Source organism: Eretmochelys imbricata, chromosome 2, assembly GCF_965152235.1.
Source record: "Eretmochelys imbricata isolate rEreImb1 chromosome 2, rEreImb1.hap1, whole genome shotgun sequence".
NCBI lineage: Eukaryota > Metazoa > Chordata > Testudines > Cheloniidae > Eretmochelys > Eretmochelys imbricata.
Genome location: NC_135573.1, coordinates 244,241,932 through 244,261,492, shown reverse-complemented (window position 1 = coordinate 244,261,492; position 19,561 = coordinate 244,241,932).

Here is a 19,561-nt window from a genome sequence, read left to right as displayed (position 1 = left end):
CTTGAGGGCTGCTTGTTCACTGTGACTCAGCAAAGCCCATCAGGACATGCCTGGGCTAGTGTCTGCCAGGCACATGGGCTGAGGGATAAAATAAGGAACAGTTGCATTATGAGGGAGCCTTTCTCCTCTCCCACCTACGCTGGAAACAATCGGGATGCCAAGAAGCTGATCATCTGGGGATACTGGTCCAGACTTCAGGGCGGAAGTCTTTGCATTAAGGACTGTAACTTCCAGTGGGGTGAGAACATTGCTTGATTCAAATCCTATTTAGTTTATAGAATTTTAGATTGTGCACTTATTTTTATTTTCTTTGGTAACCATCTTTGTCTTTTATGCCTACCACTTATAATCACTTAAAATCTATCTTTCTGCAGGAAATAAACCTGTTTTATATTTTACCTAAAACAGTATATTTTGCTTGAAGTGCTTGGGAAACCTCAGTCCAGGAACAAAAGCTGGTGCATGTCTTCTGCACATTGAGGGAGGGGCAGACTGGGTTATAAATGTTAGGGTTCTAACCAGGGCAAGACTGTACAACTCTGGGGTCCTAGGCTGGGGAGCTGGGGGGAACTGGCTGGAGCCTCTCTGTTGTTGGTTCATGGGTTTCTGGAAGAAGCATTCATGTAACTCAGCTGAGTGTGTCCCTGCCTGTGGATATCTGTGTAAGTGCAGTACCTGGAGAGGTTTGCAGCTTGTCACGATATCACAGTGTGAGAGGGAGCCCAGGTTGATGGGACAGAGGGCTCAGCGGTACCCCAGTTCCAGGTTGCACTCCAGGAAAACCCATCACACACAGATACTAAAGTGATGAGGATCAGATAAGTACCTGAGAAGGTTGTTGATCCTTTTGGACTTTTCCCCATCCCCCAGGAGCATTTGGCAACTTACTCAGTGAAGGTCTGGGCAGCAGCATTCTGACTGTATTAATCAGCATCACCCCCACACTCAGGGAACAGAGATTTACTATTACCCCATCGGGCTATCTTTTTTCCTGATCCTGAAAGATGATCAGAACTGATGAGAAGGGGAAATGAAATGACATCACCATCTCTACAGCAGTGTCCTGAGCAACAACCAAGATGTGAACCTACTGTTCCTGCTACCCCACCTACTATATTGATTTTCACCCCCACACACCTTCTTCTTCCTAATTCTTCTCCATCTCTTTGTGTTTTCCATCTCATAAAAGTCCAGATTAGCCAGACTTGACAAATCTGACCTTGAAACACTTGCTGTCATTAGTTTGTCAAGCTAAAATCAATTCCCAAGTAGCCAGGTCATGGTAAATAAAACAAAACAAAACAAAAAAAGTTGATTTCCATAGGCTGGCCAGAGGGAAACAAGAGCAGCCAGACTCCTGGGGCATATGCCATGGGCTTTCAGCCAAAACACTGTTAGTGAAATGCAGCTTCCATTACTGAAGCTGCATTTCACTATCTTTTGCTGTCCCTTTCTCTCTCTACAGTAATAGCCTTAGACAGTGGCCTCTTCCACTAAGTGATGCCTGGGCTCCTAGCAAACTAATCAGATACAATTACATTTAATTCTATATTTAGTTTATCTGTAAATATAGGGCTAGATCCTCAGGTCTGGCCATGTTCCACTCACCCAGCTCACAAAGGGGTTGGGGAGGAAGTAAAGATGTTGCCATTTATTTGCCCTCAGTCTTGAGGTTGGCCAAGGAGCAGTTTGGCCTAAGCACAACTTAGTGTAGCTTCAGGACAGCTCTAATTTCCATGTGGCTGGCCATAGCACCCAAAGGTCTATTCTGGCAGCTGGGGCTCACTGGAGCATACTAACGATTCACCCATACCTTTTCCACATGGCATTCCCTCTATACCAAGGGTGGATTAGGCTGGCTCTACATCACTGGAGGATATGCCTATGCCAGGGGAATCCTCACGGGCCACTTACCAGTTTAAAGTCTGCTCAGTGCTTCAGGAACAGTGCAAAGCAGACTGAATGGGACCAAGGGTCTGTTCCAGATTATTTGTCTGACCTTCCCTTCAAGATTTACTCATTCTTGACCTTTTATCTGTGAAACAGTTCTTGGCCTCCTAACATTTTTAGATCTGTAAGAAAGGGAATGGACAGTCCTTGGGCATTGTTCAGTTCCTGAAGTTGGCAAAAGGAAAGGACAAGTATCAATATAAGGATAAGTAAAAGGCCTGTTTCACTTCACTGCTCATTAGCTAACGCTTAGCTAACCTGCCCAGTGAGTATGTCAAGGGAAGATGGGGTTTCCATGTCAGATCTGGGAGCTTTCTCCATCTCATTTCCATGACTGATGTTCCAGTATCAACCAATCAGTTTGACCAAAGCTGAGGTGGTTTTGGTGATTCAGTATTAAATCAATGCCCCAGCATGCTGCTAATGAATGTGCTTTCTTCATCTTAAACCAAAGGGACCAGTGGACTAACAGGACTACCATGAGTATGGGGATCAGAATCTAGCCTTTGATAACAATGAAAAATTTCATCCCCAAATATCCCCACTGTTGATTACCAAGTAACAAACACAAACTACATACAGGAACTCTTTCTCCCACTACTGATGTAAACTCCCACAATAGCTGCTTAACAAAGCACAGTTACACCACACAGCACAATAGAGCAGGAAGTTTACCTTGTCCAACTGAAACTGCAGGGGGAATTCAGGCATGCAGAAGGTTTGCAACTCCTGATAAGGGGACCATTCATTCACCACAAGTAAAGGTGTCAACATCTACCCCCAAGAAAATTTTTCTTTTGGGGTATCTTACCTCTTTTGGTGGGTACCAATGCTTCTAATTCCTATTCAGACCCTCTCTATTACATATTACTGAAATGTTCAGACAGTTGTAACATATGTGTTAAGATAACTAGCACATAAATGAGTCAAAGGAAAAGTAACTTTAACTGAAAAACACCAACAAAGACATCTCTAAGCTCTTTGTCTAGCTTGGCACACCTTCAGTGCCAAATTACAAAGCATCAGGAGATGTTTAAATTCCAGACTGTTGTGGAAGAAAAGCACACTAGACAGATGATTAATAAAAGTTGGACTAAAAGAACATAAAAGAGAAAAGGCAAAGGCAATATGTGCTGCTTGCCACTCTGAATGAAATCAGAGTAATAATTTGGGTAGGTTATAGTTCAAAGATAAAAGCACTATACATTTCCAGAAAACTAGATTTACGGAAGGAGCTATTAGAAATTAAAAAGCTATGTAAACCACAGTTGTAAGGTAAATGGTAGTTGAATAGTATTGTTTGACTGATTAAATTAAGTTTTAGTTCATAAAAGGGCATAGTAATAGAAAGGAAACTGGAACTTTAAAATGAATATTCCCTCAGCCACAAACAAAACTATTGATTAACTCAGTATGTATTTTTATTTTAGTTTTCTCTTGTTTGATTTCGAGCCCTTCACTGTTGTGCTAACACAAACTCTTTTTCTCTAAATGGTCAAGGTCCCCACTCTTTTTGAGGGTTGTAACTGTACCTACGCAAATGTTATTGACCTGTGAAGATTTGGTTGAATGTTACATTAATTCACTCTACTTTTGTTTTCCTCAAATAAGCTCCTAAGTATGTTTCTGGCAGGAGTGTTTGCAGAAAGAGTGGATTTCAATTAAATAATAGAAAATACCCACAGTAAGCAAATTTGGAATCGGAAATGCAAGTATTTGCACCAGAAACTTGATTTTTCACTTTTCTGTATTAAAACAATATCATGTGACTAAGGAATTTAATCAAACCAACCAACACAACTCAGATTTTCCTTATAAAACCCCCATAACAAAATATTCTTGAAACATCAACAGTCTATGAATTATTTGCAAATTAATTTAAAAGAATAAACAAATTTGAACTAATTGCAAGGTGCTCACAGATAATTCACAAACAGAAGTACAGGCTAAGTTTGTCAAATCAATTATTTTCTCAAGCTGTTCTCTCAGCTCTAGTTATAATGAATCAATAATAACAATAAGGAGGATAGTCGTAATGGCTTTCTGTGTGGTTCAGACTGCAGGCAAAATACAGCAGTTTTCCTTTCACTTTGAATCCAGCTTATTGAGCTAGTGAATGTTGCAATGTTGTCTGTTCAATGGCCTATGTGATATAAATTGGGGATCACTGAGTCCAATTTCTAGTGTACAGGTGTCTACATTACAGAATGAACCATCACTAATTGGCTGCCTGGTTGGGCACTTAAAAAGAAGGATCACCCACTCAGCCATCATATCCCATTATAGACCTGAGGCTTCTTGATGGAAGGTACCCCCAGGACAGATCCATGGATTTACCTAAATGTTTATTTCATATAGGAAATATTATTATATTTTATCTAGGCTATACTCTTCAGCAATGTATTATGCAATATCTTTATTACCATGAATGTTTTAAAATCTGCACAGGTGAGGAAGTGGGCCCTTTATTGTTGTTATTATATCTATGACTCATTTATATTGCACCCAAAGTATTCTAGATGCTTTACAAAGAAAGAAAGAGACATGGTAACCTACCCCACAGAACTTGCCATGTACAGACTAGATTCTCCCTGGCTCTAGTATGGATGCGCAGGGTGGGAAAGCACAAGGGAAAATCTCAGTGTCAATTCCCTGTGCTTCTGGAAGTACAAGGTCTGCCACTGCCATGCACTTGCCCACAGATGTACATCTCCTCAAAAGGGGCAGAGATGGGAAAGGAGAAGACAAGGCCCTATCCCTACTCTTTTATGCACAGGACAGCTCCACATCTGTGTATATATAGTTAGCTAAATTGCTAGTAGATGGTGTTCAAGTGTGTGTAGCATAGTTCTCCTGTGTATTGTAGTAGACACAATAAAACTTGCACTGCAAATGGCTTCCTCTGGCCACTGTTTACATCAACTCTGAACACAGGCCAAGTGCACTGCATGGGTCATAAGAACAGAAGAACATCCATACTGGGTTAAACCAATGGTCCATCCAGCTCAGGGATCCTGTCTTCCAACAGTGGCCAATGCCAGGTGCTTCAGAAGGAATGAATAGAATAGAGCAATAATTGAGAGATAGATCCCACATTGTCCAGTCCCAGTATCTTGCAGTCAGAGGCTTAGGGACACCTGTATCATGAGGTTGCATCCCTGACCATCTTGGCTAATAGCCATTGATGGACTTATCACATTTAACTTATTCTAATTCCATGAATTTATTGAATTCTTTTTTTAATCTAGTTTATACTTTTGGCCTTCACAACATCCTCTCACAAAGATCTGGTTCTTGTGTTATATGAAGGGGTAAATAACACTTCCTTATTTACTTTCTCCACACCTGTATAATTTTATGTACCCCTATAATTTTGCCCCTTAGTCATCTCTTTTCTAAGATGAGCAGTCCCAGTCTTTCTAATCTCTCCTCATATGGAAACTGTTCAATACCTTAAGCATTTTTGTTGCCCTTCTCTGTACTCTGTTCAATTCTAATATATCTTTTTTGAGATTGGATGACCACCTCTGCATGCACTATTCAACATGTGGGCATACCATGGATTTATAGAGAGGCAATATGATATTTTCTGTCTTATTATCTATCCCTTTCCTAATGATCCCCAACATTCTGTTAGCTTTTTTGACTGCCGCTGTACATGGAGTGGATGTTTTCATAGAACTGTCCATAATAACTCCAACGTCTCTTTCTTGAGTGGTATCAGCTAATTTAGGACCTATCATTTTGTATGTATAACAGGATTTATGTTTTCCAATGTGCATTACTTTGCATTTATCAACATTGAATTCTGCCATTTTGTTGTCCAGTTTTGTGAGATCCCTTTGTAACTCTTTGCAGACTGCTTTGGACTTAACTATCTTGAGTAATTTTGTCTGCAAACTTTGTCACCTCACTGTTTACCTATTTTTACAGATGTGGCTTCCCTAGGTGCATGCTTCCCCTTCTTGAAGAGGAACTGTGGGTGCAAAACTGGAGACCAAAGTTTGGCAATCTAATATAAATATGCTTTTTGTCTGGCAACCAGGAAAGTGTCAGACTCTAAGGGTTAAATAACAGAAAGGTAGAGAACAATAGCTCTGTGCATAATGGTGCTTTTGTTTTTCTAATAAGCATTTCTTTCAGCCAGCTACTAATGTTTAAATAAAATAATTGAAAAGATTCAGTTGATCTTCATTCATTCTGCCTTTTTCTTCATAAAACAGTTCTTTGGAATCTCATTAAGTCACAAGAACAGCTGCACCAAGTTGTTATGGCAACTGGATTTTTAAAAGTAAATTAATTTTGCTACAAGGTGTTATTAAGACCAGGTAAGGATGGCCTTGAATAATAATAGCTCCTTATTGTTCAGAGAGGATACTCCATCTCTAACAGTGCTATGCTAGGTTTTTGCTTAAAATGCTCCTTTTTTATCAAAATGTCAACAATCCTTGTAAGCAATGGGCAATAAATTGCTTCTTATATTAGACTTTCTAGCCATCAGTGACATCTTTTAGTAAGGGAGTTTCTTTGCCTAATCCCTTATTAGTTCCTAACATGCTTAATAACCCTGGACCAGATTCTCTTCTCACATTGGTGTAAATCTAGAGTAATTCCACTGATGTCAGCATAAGACTGGTGTGAGGAAAAACAAAAAGAAAAAACAAAGGCCCTCAGTCATTAAAATACGATTCCACTCTGAAGAGTAATTAAGTTTCTAAAACCGCCACCTTCATATGGAACAGAGCTGCTCCAGTCGTATCTGCTGCCTTCACTCTGCACCCTTTATTCATGTCGAGTAAGACTGCACTCAGGAAGCAGTCACTCTGGAACCACTAGGAATACTGAGTAAGTCGAATAAGGGTGACAGAATTGAGTCTGAATATGTTACTTAGGCTTAGGGTTACCAGATAGCAACTGTGAAAAAACAGGATGGGGGTAATAGGCGCCTATATAAGAAAAAGTCCCCAAAACAGGACTGTCCCTTTAAAAACGGAACATCTGGTCACCCTACTTAGGCTACACTAGGAACTTACGTCGGTATAACTACCAGTACTGCCTCCCCAGCCAGGCTCTCTCTCATGCATCTGCATAGAGTGACCCAGAGCAGCTAGCATGAGAAGTAGCTGATCCTGTCCCCTCCACTCCCCACCAGGGCCCAGCTGCCAGAGACAGGGGCCGAGCATGCCGGGAGGCAGGAGCAGCAGGAAAAGAAAAGCCCCTCTCCCTCCACCTCCGGTAGGCCGAGCAGAAGTCTTGACCCTGCATGCCACCCCCACCCCCCGCCACGTGTTGTCTGTGTATAGCACAATATTAATGGCCAATGTGTTACAAGTTTGCAAATAACACCATACACAACAACTTTTAGATACTGATTATGACAACAGTGAATTGGGGCAATGAGTGTATCAGGCCTGATAAGAATTATGGTATCTTGACATTGAGGAGCTCCCTGGGTCACAGCGGGGTAGGACTTACAACACACATCAGCATTTCTTATTGGCTAGTTTATGCAGCTCCTTGCCTAGCATGTTGGCTTTTGGATCACATCCTAAGGTGCCTATTTCTCCCCATTCATTGTATAGGGAGCCTAGATAGGAAATAGAGCAAATCAGCAAATAGAGGCTTTGGCATATTTTTAATTAACAAGAAAGATAGCATGATACCTTTCAGTCCTTGGAACACAGTGACATGGGTTCTGGCCAACATTCTTTGATGTACTCAATGTAACTTTGTCCTCTTTTGAGATTTAACTAGTGATGGGCAAACATCTACAACAATGTCTACACTGTGCATGGTTTTTGCAAATAAGGTGCTAACAGTTCCCCTGGCCATTATCGACAGGGCCTTACAGTTTGATGATTCAGCGTGGTTTAGATCAGCACCTCATAGTTTAGGTGCTTAATCCAAATTACTAGATTTTGGGGGGTCTAAACACAACTGAACTGAATCTAAAACCAACTGAAAAGTAATATTTTGATGTAAAGAAACCACTAGCTTCATGCAGGAGTATGGAAAGAATCTGCATACATGATCAACTTGCTTGGTAATTAATTTAATTTCAATCAATGAGTGTTCTATAATAAAGTCTATGAACTTGAGAATCAAACCTGACATAAGGTACCCAGATTATTTCAATAGAAAATTGAGACTACTTAACTCAAGGTCTGATCCAACTCCCATTAAAATTGGTAGAAATATTCCAAAGAAGAGTTGGATCAGCCCCTGGTGGTGTAAATCTAGGGTAAGTGAAGTTAGTGCATTTACTTTGGATTTACACAGTTATAAATGAGAGTAGAATTTGGCCTTTAATCCTTTAATTTGGCCCCTAATAATGTCAGAAAGGAGACTATGGAAAAGCAGGTTACAGTTGTGCAGGAACTGGGTAGTAAATGCCAATTACAGAATCCAGTGGTAGCAGCAGGCATTCTGGTGAGCTCTGTTCAACTGCACTTCAGAGGAAAAATAACCTACCGATACTATACTAGAAAAATTGAATAGAAATCACTGGATAACATGCTTTTGGCGGAAGAAGGGCAGGAGGAATCACAAGATGAAGTCTCCAAGCCGAAATCCTCAACTGTACCAAACTGAGAAGATAACCAGGGAACAGAATCTGGGAGATAACCAGAATGAAATGGAGAGTATGGTGGCTGACAACACAATTACCGAACAAAAGAAAGCAAAGCTTCTTTAGAATTCATCCTGTAGAAGATGGATCATAAATAACAATACTTTAGTCACACACAAACTTAGAGTACAGAGGTAAACTTGCAGAAAACAGGATTTCCTCCACTGAGGATGAAGGGTACAATTTTCAATAGTGCCTAAGGAGGGCAGATTTTTGAAGGTATTTAGGTACCTAAAGATGCAAAAAAGTTGCCTAATGGGGTTTTCAAAACTGCCTAGTCCGATGGACTTCAATGGGAGCTAAGCACCTGGGCACTTTAGAAAATATCACTAGGTGCCTATCTGGATCTTTAGACACCTGAATACCATTAAAATCTGGCCTTTAATAACCTAAGCCCTAGTGGGAATTCAATAGGATTTAGCAGCCTAAGTCACTTACATGATTTTGAAAAACTTAGCTAAACTGCTTTCCTGTGAAAAAGGTTTAAAAGTTTTGTGTGAGTCCTGTAAACCAAGGGAACTTTGTGACTGACACAGGGAATCTGAGAACATGACAAGAGGAACAAGGAGGATTCAGGTACTAGGTGTCCCTGAAGGGGAAGATATGGAGAAAAAGCTTAAGATGTTCACTATCAAAATAATCCTATGCCAAATTCTTACAATTGAATGGCACACAGAACTTAGTCCAATGCCAGTAAATAGGATGTTCAGTGTTCAAACAAAAGAGAGAGACAGAGTGTAAAGAAAGTGCAACATTCAGGCTTTATTCCTTCCCCCACGTATACAGTCCTCTATCAACAACTGTCTTGAAAGTAGCGTTCCCTACATTCCTAGACATTATTCTGTACAAAAGCATACCCTCATACAATCTATCATATCACAGAAGCTTCCCTCTCATTTTCATGCCCTTCCCCAAGGGCAATGATAACAAAATGAATAAGGTGGATAAAAAGCAAATTCTGAACAAAGTAATTAAAAAACAGTAAGCAAGACATCAGTGGCATGAAAGGGTCACCAATCCTAAGCACACACAGATGTGGGCAGGGAAACCGAACTTAGAAGGTAGAAATTTGCATGCATTTGGCAAATCTGCAGGGAAAAGAATATAAAACGTGCTACATTAATTGTTATGACAGGAAAGACCACAAGAAAATTTGAGGATCTGGAGGAAGCGGAAGAGTTATTGACAGAAATAAAATGACTTTAGAAGACAATACAGGGGCTATTTGAAGAGCTATTTTTCTCTCTTTCATTTATTTACCGGTAAAATTTCTGGGCCAAACTCCTGACAGGAATGATATCCTTTTATTGAATTGTTGGATGTGTTTTTGCTTTTACTATTATATGCCTTCTAAAGTAAGTGGCACATACTGTATGCTTGTTAGTAAAGGACATTTCCTGGCTAGGGAGCCATTTCCACTGGCTAGGGAGCTTTGGACCAGATCCACAACGAGGGTAAATCTATCAAGAGTAATTTAAATCAGCTGAGGAGCTGGCCCTTTAGGTGGAAAAGGGAACAACAGAGTAATTAATGGCCACAGCTGTGGGTTCTACATGTTAATTGATGGCCTCTTTCACACCATCAGAATTTTTCATTCTGGATGTTCTCATAATAGCAGACTTTAATTAATTAGAAAATTGAGAAATGGAATCTTCTGGTTTGCTATCAACTAAATTAATTTTGAAAGTTGTTTGTTCTTGTGGTTTCAAAGATTCCTGACTTGCTAAATCTGTGCCTAGACCAATCAAACTATAGCTGGATTTATGAATTATTTATTAGCTATAGAATTTGTATGATATTAACCCGCCCTTCCACCCTGAAAAAAAACTGTTAGAAAATGTAAAGCCAGGTATTTTAATAATTCAAGATACTTAACTTGTTGGGTTTTTAGGTTACCAGATTAAAATCATAGAAGATTAGGGTTGGAAGAGACCTCAGGAGGTCATCTAGTCCAAACCTCTGCTCAAAGCAGGAACAACACCAACTAAATCATCCCAGTCAGGGCTTTCTCAAGCCAGAGCTTAAAAACCTCTAAGGATGGATATTCCACCACATCCCTAGGCAACCCATTCAAGTGCTTCACCACCCTCCTAGTGAAATAGCATTTCCTAATATCCAACCTAGACCTCCCTCATTGCAACTTGAGACCATTGCTCCTTGTTCTGTCATCTGCCACCACTGAGAACAGTCGAGCTCCACCCTCTTTGGAACCCCCCTTCAGGTAACGGAAGGCTGCTATCAAATGCCCCCTGACTCTTCTCTTCTGCAGCCCTCAGCCTGTCCTTGTAAATCATGTGCCCCAGCCCCCGATCATTTTCGTTGCCCACCACTGGACTCTCTCCAATGTGACCACATCCTTTCTGTAGTGGGGGGCCCAAAACTGGATGCAAAACTCCAGATCAGGCCTCACCAGTGCCAAATAGAGAGGAATAATCACTTCCCTCGATCAACTGGCAGTGCTCCTACTAATGCAGCCCAATATGCCATTAGCCTTCTTGGCAACAAGGGCACACTGCTGACTCATATCCAGCTTCTCGTCCACTGTAATCCCCAGGTCCTTTTCCGCAGAACTGCTGCTTAGCCAGTCAGTCCCCAGGCTGTAGCAGTGCATGGGATTCTTCCATCCTAAGTGCAGGACTCTGCACTTGTCCTTGTTGAACCTCATCAGATTTCTTTTGGCCCAATCCTCCAATTTGTCTAGATCACTCCGGACCTATCCCTATCCTCCAGCATATCTACCTCTCCCCCCATCTTAGTGTCATCCACGAACTTGCTGAGGGTGCAGTCTATTTCATTGTCCAGATCATTAATAAAGATGTTGAACAAAACCGGCTCCAGGATCAACCCCTGGGGCACTCCGCTTGATACCGGCTTCCAACTAGACATTGAGCCGTTGCTCACTACCCATTGAGCCTGACAATCTTGCCAGCTTTCTAGCCACCATTCATCCAATCCATACTTTTTTAATTTGCTGGCAAGAATACTGTGGGAAACCGTATCAAAAGCTTTGCTAAAGTCAAGATAAATCATGTCCACCACTTTCCCCATATCCACAGAGCCAGTTATCTCATCATAGAAGGCAAACAGGTTTTTTACTTTATGGCAGAAGAATCTGTGAATTGTGGTAGCAGTCACTTGACTGGGCAATTAAATAATTATTGCCATTTAATTTTAATGTAGTAATATTGGAAGTAATTAAATGCACTATGAGGGGATTCAGTAGAAAGTTAAATTATTTATTTTTAATATTGCACAAAAGAATCCTGAATGAGGCAGAGATCCTTTAGTAAAAATAGCCTGGGATCATCTTATTGAGGATTATAGCGTAACGCATCGGCACAGAGTGGTAAACTTATTGTTGCCCAGACAACTTTAACCTTGTCATTACCTGACTTTGGAGTACTTTAGTTTTTCTAACACAGTGTTGTCAAGATTCCTTCCCCACTCTGAACTCTAGGGTACAGATGTGGGGACCTGCATGAAAGACCCCCCAAGCTTATTCTTACCAGCTTAGGTTAAAAACTTCCTCAAGGTACAAACTTTGCCTTGTCCTTGAACCCTATGCTGCCACCACCAAGCATGTTAAACAAAGAACAGGGAAAGAGCCCACTTGGAGACGTCTTTCCCCCCCCCCCCCAAATATCCCCCCAAGCCCTACACCCCCTTTCCTGGGTAAGTCTTGATAAAAATCCTCATCAATTTGCATAGGTGAACACAGACCCAACCCTTGGATCTTAAGAACAATGAAAAAGCAATCAGGTTCTTAAAAGAAGAATTTTACTTAAAGAAAAAGTAAAAGAATCACCTCTGTAAAATCAGGATGGTAAATACCTTACAGGGTAATCAGATTTAAAACACAGAGAATCCCTCTAGGCAAAAGCTTAAGTTACAAAAAGACACAAAAACAGGAATATACATTCCATTCAGCACAACCTATTTTACCAGCCATTTAACAAAAGGAAATCTAATGCATTTCTAGCTAGATTACTTACTAACTTAACAGAAGCTCTGAAGAGCATTCCTGACCTGGTCCCGCATCACACAGACAGACAGACCCTTTGTTTCCCTCCCCGCCTCCAGCTATGAAAGTATCTTGTCTCCTCATTGGTCATTTTGGTCAGGTGCCAGCAAGATTATCTTAGCTTCTTAACCCTTTACAGGTGAAAGGGTTTTGCCTCTGGCCAGGAGGGATTTTATAGCACTGTATACAGAAAGATGGTTACCCTTCCCTTTATATTTATGACAAGTGTTCTTTCTTATTTGCATGGAATTGCCATTAACCTGGGAAGTTAAAATAGCACTATGTCCATGGCTGTTCTACCCAGTGAAGGAAAAAAAATAAATAAAGCATTTGAATTTAATGGACTATAACTGAAGTATTTGTGCCTTAAAAGTTGCTTTTAAAAATAACTTGAATGAATGTGTAAAATGATATTTAAGTGAAAATCCTCAGTCCCTTGGAGATCACTTGCCAGCACAACCAGCACCAGTGGGAGGCATAGGTGCAGGGCGTTAAATCAAGATCTTCCAGCCCCACTGCACGAGTCCCCCACAACATCCTGAAATTAACTGTTTATAATGCACATAGAACATATATAAATAGTATGTAAACCAGTGTGTGTGTGTAACCTATTTCTCTATGCACACACGTACATAAACATTGATGTGTGTCAATGACACTGATCACTTTGCTTGAAGGAGATAAGCCTTTGTGACCCAGAGACCTCTTGATGCAAACTGGAAGACGGCACAGGGGGTGCATCAGGTTTTACAAGGATCCACTGTGTTAGATATGTGCATAATAATTCACCACAGTGGCATGTGAGGTCTCTACAGAGAGCCAGCACCCCACTAGTCATAGATATGCCTCCCTGGTGAAGGATCCTGTGTGTTGCCTTGTATCCCCAGGTATAGCCTAACAATCAGTTGTCTTTAGACATAAACAGGACTTTATGCCTGTGTATGTAAGCACAGATAATATTTGAGGAGTTATGTTCCTAATGTCTCGGAGTTAAAACAGGTCATCCGGAGGTAACATACCTCAGAAGTGTTTGTCACGCTCTCTGGAGTGGTTCATGACCATAAGTGACAACCTCAGGGCAGACTGTCAAGAAGCAGGGCAGGGACCCCAAACTGGTTGTGTTCTATAATTAAATTTCAACAATCCAGTAAAAAGTCTGAACTCCTAAAGCTTTATAACAGTCTGATCATGGAGTCCCAGTCAGTCCCTTTGGGCATTCCAGTCTTTCTTGCCACCCAGGCAAGCTGAACTTAGTGATAGTTGGTTGCTATACATCAAATATCACAATGTATTCAGGTTGTTCAAAGTCCCAAGGGACCAGTCACTTACCCAGGTCAATTTGTAACTTAGATCTCTCACCACAGACATTGCTCATAGCCAATCCTATAATAAACTAACTAAAGAGTTATTACAAGGTTAAAGCAAGCAAACATATATACACAAATGAGTTTATAGTCTGTGGTGCTAAAAGGTGACAGAGTTGTAGTAATCTGTCAGCTCTGAATGTCTTTTAGGGCTAACCCATATTGACCCTGGAGATCTCTGCTTCTGTTTCATAGCTCCAGCCTTGGGAGAGTCCAAACAGCAAAAGAGAGATCAAAAATTTCCTCAGCAGCTGTTTTTATTTCCTTCTTCCATAATTTAAGATAATGGGGTAAGCCCTTTTGCATGCATTCTCTTCATGGCTGTGAAGGGGCAACTAACAAAGTCTTTAGTGTAGCCATTTCATTTTGATAGGCCTTCACACAGGTGAAACAGATTGTGTTCCAGCAATGAATTTGTCAGTGCTCAGCTGAGGACTAAAGACTTGGCAAGAGCTGGCACCTGATCTGTCAAAGTCACAGTGTTCCTTTGAGGCAGGAGGTAACAGACACCTATCTCCCTGTTTGGTCATTTGTGTATTGCACACCTCCTGATGTAGGCCTGTTTGCATTCTGAGCCACAGGCTAAAGAAGAAATTATGAAATCTACAAGAGAGGAAATTCACAAGAAGAAGATGTCCCATTTATGACTAAAGACAAAGGGTATATGTGTGTGGGTACAAGGAAACACACAGGCTTCTTCACCAGAGGGGAAAGCTGACATCATACTTGTCTTATGAAAGGAGGATCACAGCCAAGTCTGGCTGAAAAATGATACATGGATTTTGGTGAGCCAAACTCCATATGGAACCGTTGGTTTCCAGTACTTCTACTTGCTATTACCTAAATCTCTATTAGATAATCTTATACATCATTTCACTATAAACATATCTAAGTGCTGTGTGTTAAGCAGAGCCATGATCTAAGGTGAAACTAGTAAGCAGGGCTGTACTGTTTCTATGAAAGCAACAACTATGTAAATATTGTGAGTGTTCATTGAGCCAGTCACTGGACACTCCAGGGAGATGGTAGGAAGGCTCGTGGGCTGGAGTGTGTCTATCACTAACCTGTAGAGTGCCAGCAGGACCTGCAAGGCCTAGAGAGGAGGGCTTGTGTTGCCCATGGGCAGTGAATTTGAGGAGTTGACTCCGGCATGTACAGACAAGGCTTCCTGACACTAAGGAAAGGTACCAGTGAGATGCCTCACAACCTTCCATATTCCCGGGAAGTATTCCCCCCTGCCCCCGTCCTCAAACTTTTAGTTGCTTGTTGTCTATTTCGATTATAAGATCTTTGGAACAATGACTACGTCTTATTATATGCTTTTTATAGAAGCCAGCATACTGTGGGAAACTTAGCTCAACATTAACAATAATAAATAGCTTAAATGTAAAAATGTATATTTACAAAAACAACCTTTATTCTTTCTTTACCACTAGAGCTAGGCAAATCACAGATTTTTCAGTTGGTTGGAAACTCTGAAAAAATGGGGGGAAACCTGTTTTTAGTTAAACCAAAAATGATTTTTTTTTTAATTTTTGGTGAATAGAAAAGTCAAATAAATTCATTTAGGGTCAAATGACACAATTTGTCTTGCCCCAAACAAAACATTTTGGCTTGATGTCTAGCATTTTAAAATGTTTTTGATGTATTTTAAACAAAGGAAATTTTGAAACAAAAGGTTGATTCAAGCTAAATAACCAAAAAAGGTTTCATTTTAAAAATGCCAAAATGTTTTGTTTTGATATTTTCCGATTTTTTCAGTTTCTCTTCCCCCTCCTCCCAACCAAAGCAAATTAACAAAACTGACATGAATTTGGGAAAAGCTTCAGTTTGACTGCATCTGAATTTTTCACCAAAAAAAGTTTCATATGAAAAATTTTGTCCAGCTATATCTATAACCCAAAACAACAGCACTAGAAATGATTGTTCACCACTGAACTAGAACCCTTATCAACATCCATTCAGAATAATGAAGTCACAAAAAGAAATGAGACAAAAGGTTTACGTAGAAAAATCTCTGTTATATGCAGATGAAGTGCTACTGTGATAAAGGGTCTTGAAAAATCTATCCCTCCTTTAATGGAAGTCCTGAAATAATTTCAGCATACCACATTAGAAAATGGGAATATCTCTGGTTTTTTGTTGGCTAATTTTTCAGTTATCGTTGTTCAGGATGAGAACTTCAAATGGGTCGGGGGGAAATCATTTCAGTACTTGAGAATAAAATGAAATCCAGGTTTGGATGGTTTAAGACAGATCAGGTGCTATAATAATAAACAAAATATTTTAAAAAACAAAGGGATACATGGAATTTATACGGCAGATTTAGCACATTCATTAATGGGTTTGGCAAATCATTTTAATCACATATCTTATGACACTATTATAAATATATATTTAATAGTTAATTAAGCTTTATTACACTTTAGTTGGCTAGGGAAAAAAATTGTGATAAAATTAAGTCATTCAGCCTTTACTTTAAAAGGAGAATTAAAGCTTGCAGACCTTAAAACGAAACAAACAAAAAACCCCAGAAAAACTAAAAAGCAAAAGACAATACTCAACTGAGTCTATTAAGAGTAGAAATACAAAATACTTGGTTCTTGGAATTTGGGCATCATATAGGTATGGAAGAAAACAGAATATTTCCAAGAAATAGCTCAAAAACTGAAGCCAAATAGTAAAACCAAGCACCCAGTGAATGCTGTTTTGTGGAGCAGAGAAAAGGAGACCTATATTTCCATGTTACAATGGAGGTTTAATGCTGAGATCTGTTTGGTTGAGTTTGCAGTTCCATTGTATTCTGTAACCTACTATCTACATGCGATTACTTTTGCAATACTTTGTGCTTTTATCTCTTGGGTTTCCTCCATTTAACAGGTTCTCTATGCCATGCCAGCTTCCTTTAGCCTCTATTGCAACATGAACAGGAATACTTGTGGCACCTTAGAGACTAACACATTTATTTGACCATAAGCTTATGGTCAAATGAATTTGTTAGTCTCTAAGGTGCCACAAGTACTCCTGTTCTTTTTGCGGATACAGACTAACACGGCTGCTACTCTGAAACCTGTCATATTGCAACATGGAAATATAGTTCTCCCCATCTTCTCTGTTCCCAACCTAAGTGAATTAACTCCCATTGTAATGAAGCTGAAATTAGACCTACTTCCACAGCTTCTTTACAACAAGAGTGAAAATCCAGGATTCTGGTTTCTGATCAGATCCCAAACCTAGAAGACTTGGACTTGGTTCCAATGTTCAGAATCCAAATACTCCAAAAGTTCAAGTATATTTCTTATTTTGCAACCTCCACAATGGACTATTATAGGTATCTACTCTGACCTCCTACATAACACAGGGCATAGAATTTCACCCAGCAATTCATTCAACTAGCTCTACAACCTGTGGATGAACTAGTTCAGTGCATCTCAACCTTTCCAGAGTACTTTTTATCACTTTCAGGAGTCTGATTTGTCTTGAGTACCCCAAACTTCTCCTCACGTAAAAACTACTTGCTTACAAAATCAGACATAAAAATACAAAAGTGTCACAGCATACTATTACTGAGAAATTGCTTACTTCCTCATTTTTACCATATAATTATAAAATATATCAATTGAAATATAAATATCGTACTTACATTTCCGTGTATAGTATTTGGAGCAGTATAAAGTCATTGTATGAAATTTTGGTTCGTACTCACTGCACTAGTGCTTTTTATGTAGCCTGCTGTAAAACTAAACAAATATCTAGATGAGTTGGTGTCGTATACCCCCTGAAAGACCTTTGCATACGCCCAAGGGCACACGTACTCCTGATAGAGAACCACTGAACTAGAGCATAGAATTCAGACCTGGAATTCTGTCTGGGCCCAATCTTACTTGCTCTGAGTGAAATTTACCCCTCTGCAGTGGGCCAGCTCTGGACTATGCACTCAGGGCTTAATTGGGACCTAACTAACTGATGTATAGGTCCGGTGCTGGTGCTCTGTGGAGGAGTAAATTTCATCCTTTATGCATAATGGGATTTGTAACAGGCAATGTTTTTTCCCCACTGTAAGGTGAAAAGCACACTCAGTACTGTCCTGTCAGGTATAAAACGCCCTGGACAAAACAAACAAACAAAAAGTTAACATTTTTAATCTCTCTACAGGCAAATTATCATTATTATTCTTTTTTTTTACAGATTACAAATCTAGTAGGGATAATTGTTCCTTTTTAACAAGGTCACAAGCATGATTTGAATATTTCCAGCAGCTGTTGCACTAAAACCTAAAGAGGGAAACAACAGCAGCTATTTACAGCAAGCGTCTTAGTGAATTTTCAAAAGAGAAGGGCTAGGACTCCATTTCACTAGGCTAGGACAGTTATGAATCAGAATCAGCGTTAACATTTATAGGCATTCCACTTTGTCTGATATGATTTGAAAGCTTGACACAGGTACTGACCTGATAGACAGACTGAATTAACTGTCCCTCAAGGCTGTACATTTTAGAGCTCTCGGTGCACTCTCCTTCTCTCTTTCAGCAGGATGGAGGATACCACATAGTTAACTGGAAATGAGAATATTACCCTCTAATGGCAACGGACACTGTTGTGAACTTTAGTATATTGCAAAGCACTTTTAGGGGTTTTTTAAATAGTCTTTTTAAATTTAGTCTAGTCAGTAAAAATATTCATATTACATGTGTGTCTTCTTAACAACTCTATCCAACCTCCTCAAAGTCAGAGTGGAATAACCCATTAGCTGTTACATTGCACAAGCTGACAACTCTTATCAGAAAGAAGTGTCAGAATGTTCAGACAGTCAAGCAATCTGATCCTGCAGCCATAACACCTTGGGGCTGTGGACTCTTCAGATCTTATAAACTAAGCAGTCTTGTATTTAGATGAAAGATTTGGTATAGATTTTTTTAAAGAATATTTTCACCCTTTAAAGATGAAGGGCTTGATCCCAGAATCCCTGAGCAGTCTGGCCCTGATCAAGCAAAGCACTTAAGCATGGGCCTAACTTTAAGCCTGGGGGTAGTCCCCTAAGGGCCTAATCTTGCTAAGTGACCTTAGTGGGAACGGAGGGCATACAGCACCTTGCCAGATCACTCTCTAAATGATGATGTTTTACGGAAAGACAAAAGGAACAGTAACATGCTTACAGTGGACAAATGAATAAAACATAGATTGATAGGTGTTTTAGATGTATAAAATATATGCTACCCACATATCTCAGCACAGACATACACATATAGACCACTCACATGTACACATATAGACCTCAAAACCAAAAGAAAAAAAGACAATCCCCCAGAATAAATTGTTCCCTAGTAGGCAAGTGTCTCGATAAAAAAATATAAGCCCTATGGCCTGAAGCTATAGAGGGTAGGGAACTTGCTACCACCATCTGTTGGTGAATAAAAGGAAAGGGCATATAGAAATTCCATAGGAAAGGGAGCCCTCTGTCCTACAGGTGGAAGAACAGCTGGGGAGAGTGCTTCATTTGAGTGAACTTCCTACACAGAAATCCTCCATGAGACACCTTGGGGAGTCACCAAAACTGTACACAAACTCCAAATAGGTTGAGAAGTGGGATTATACTAAG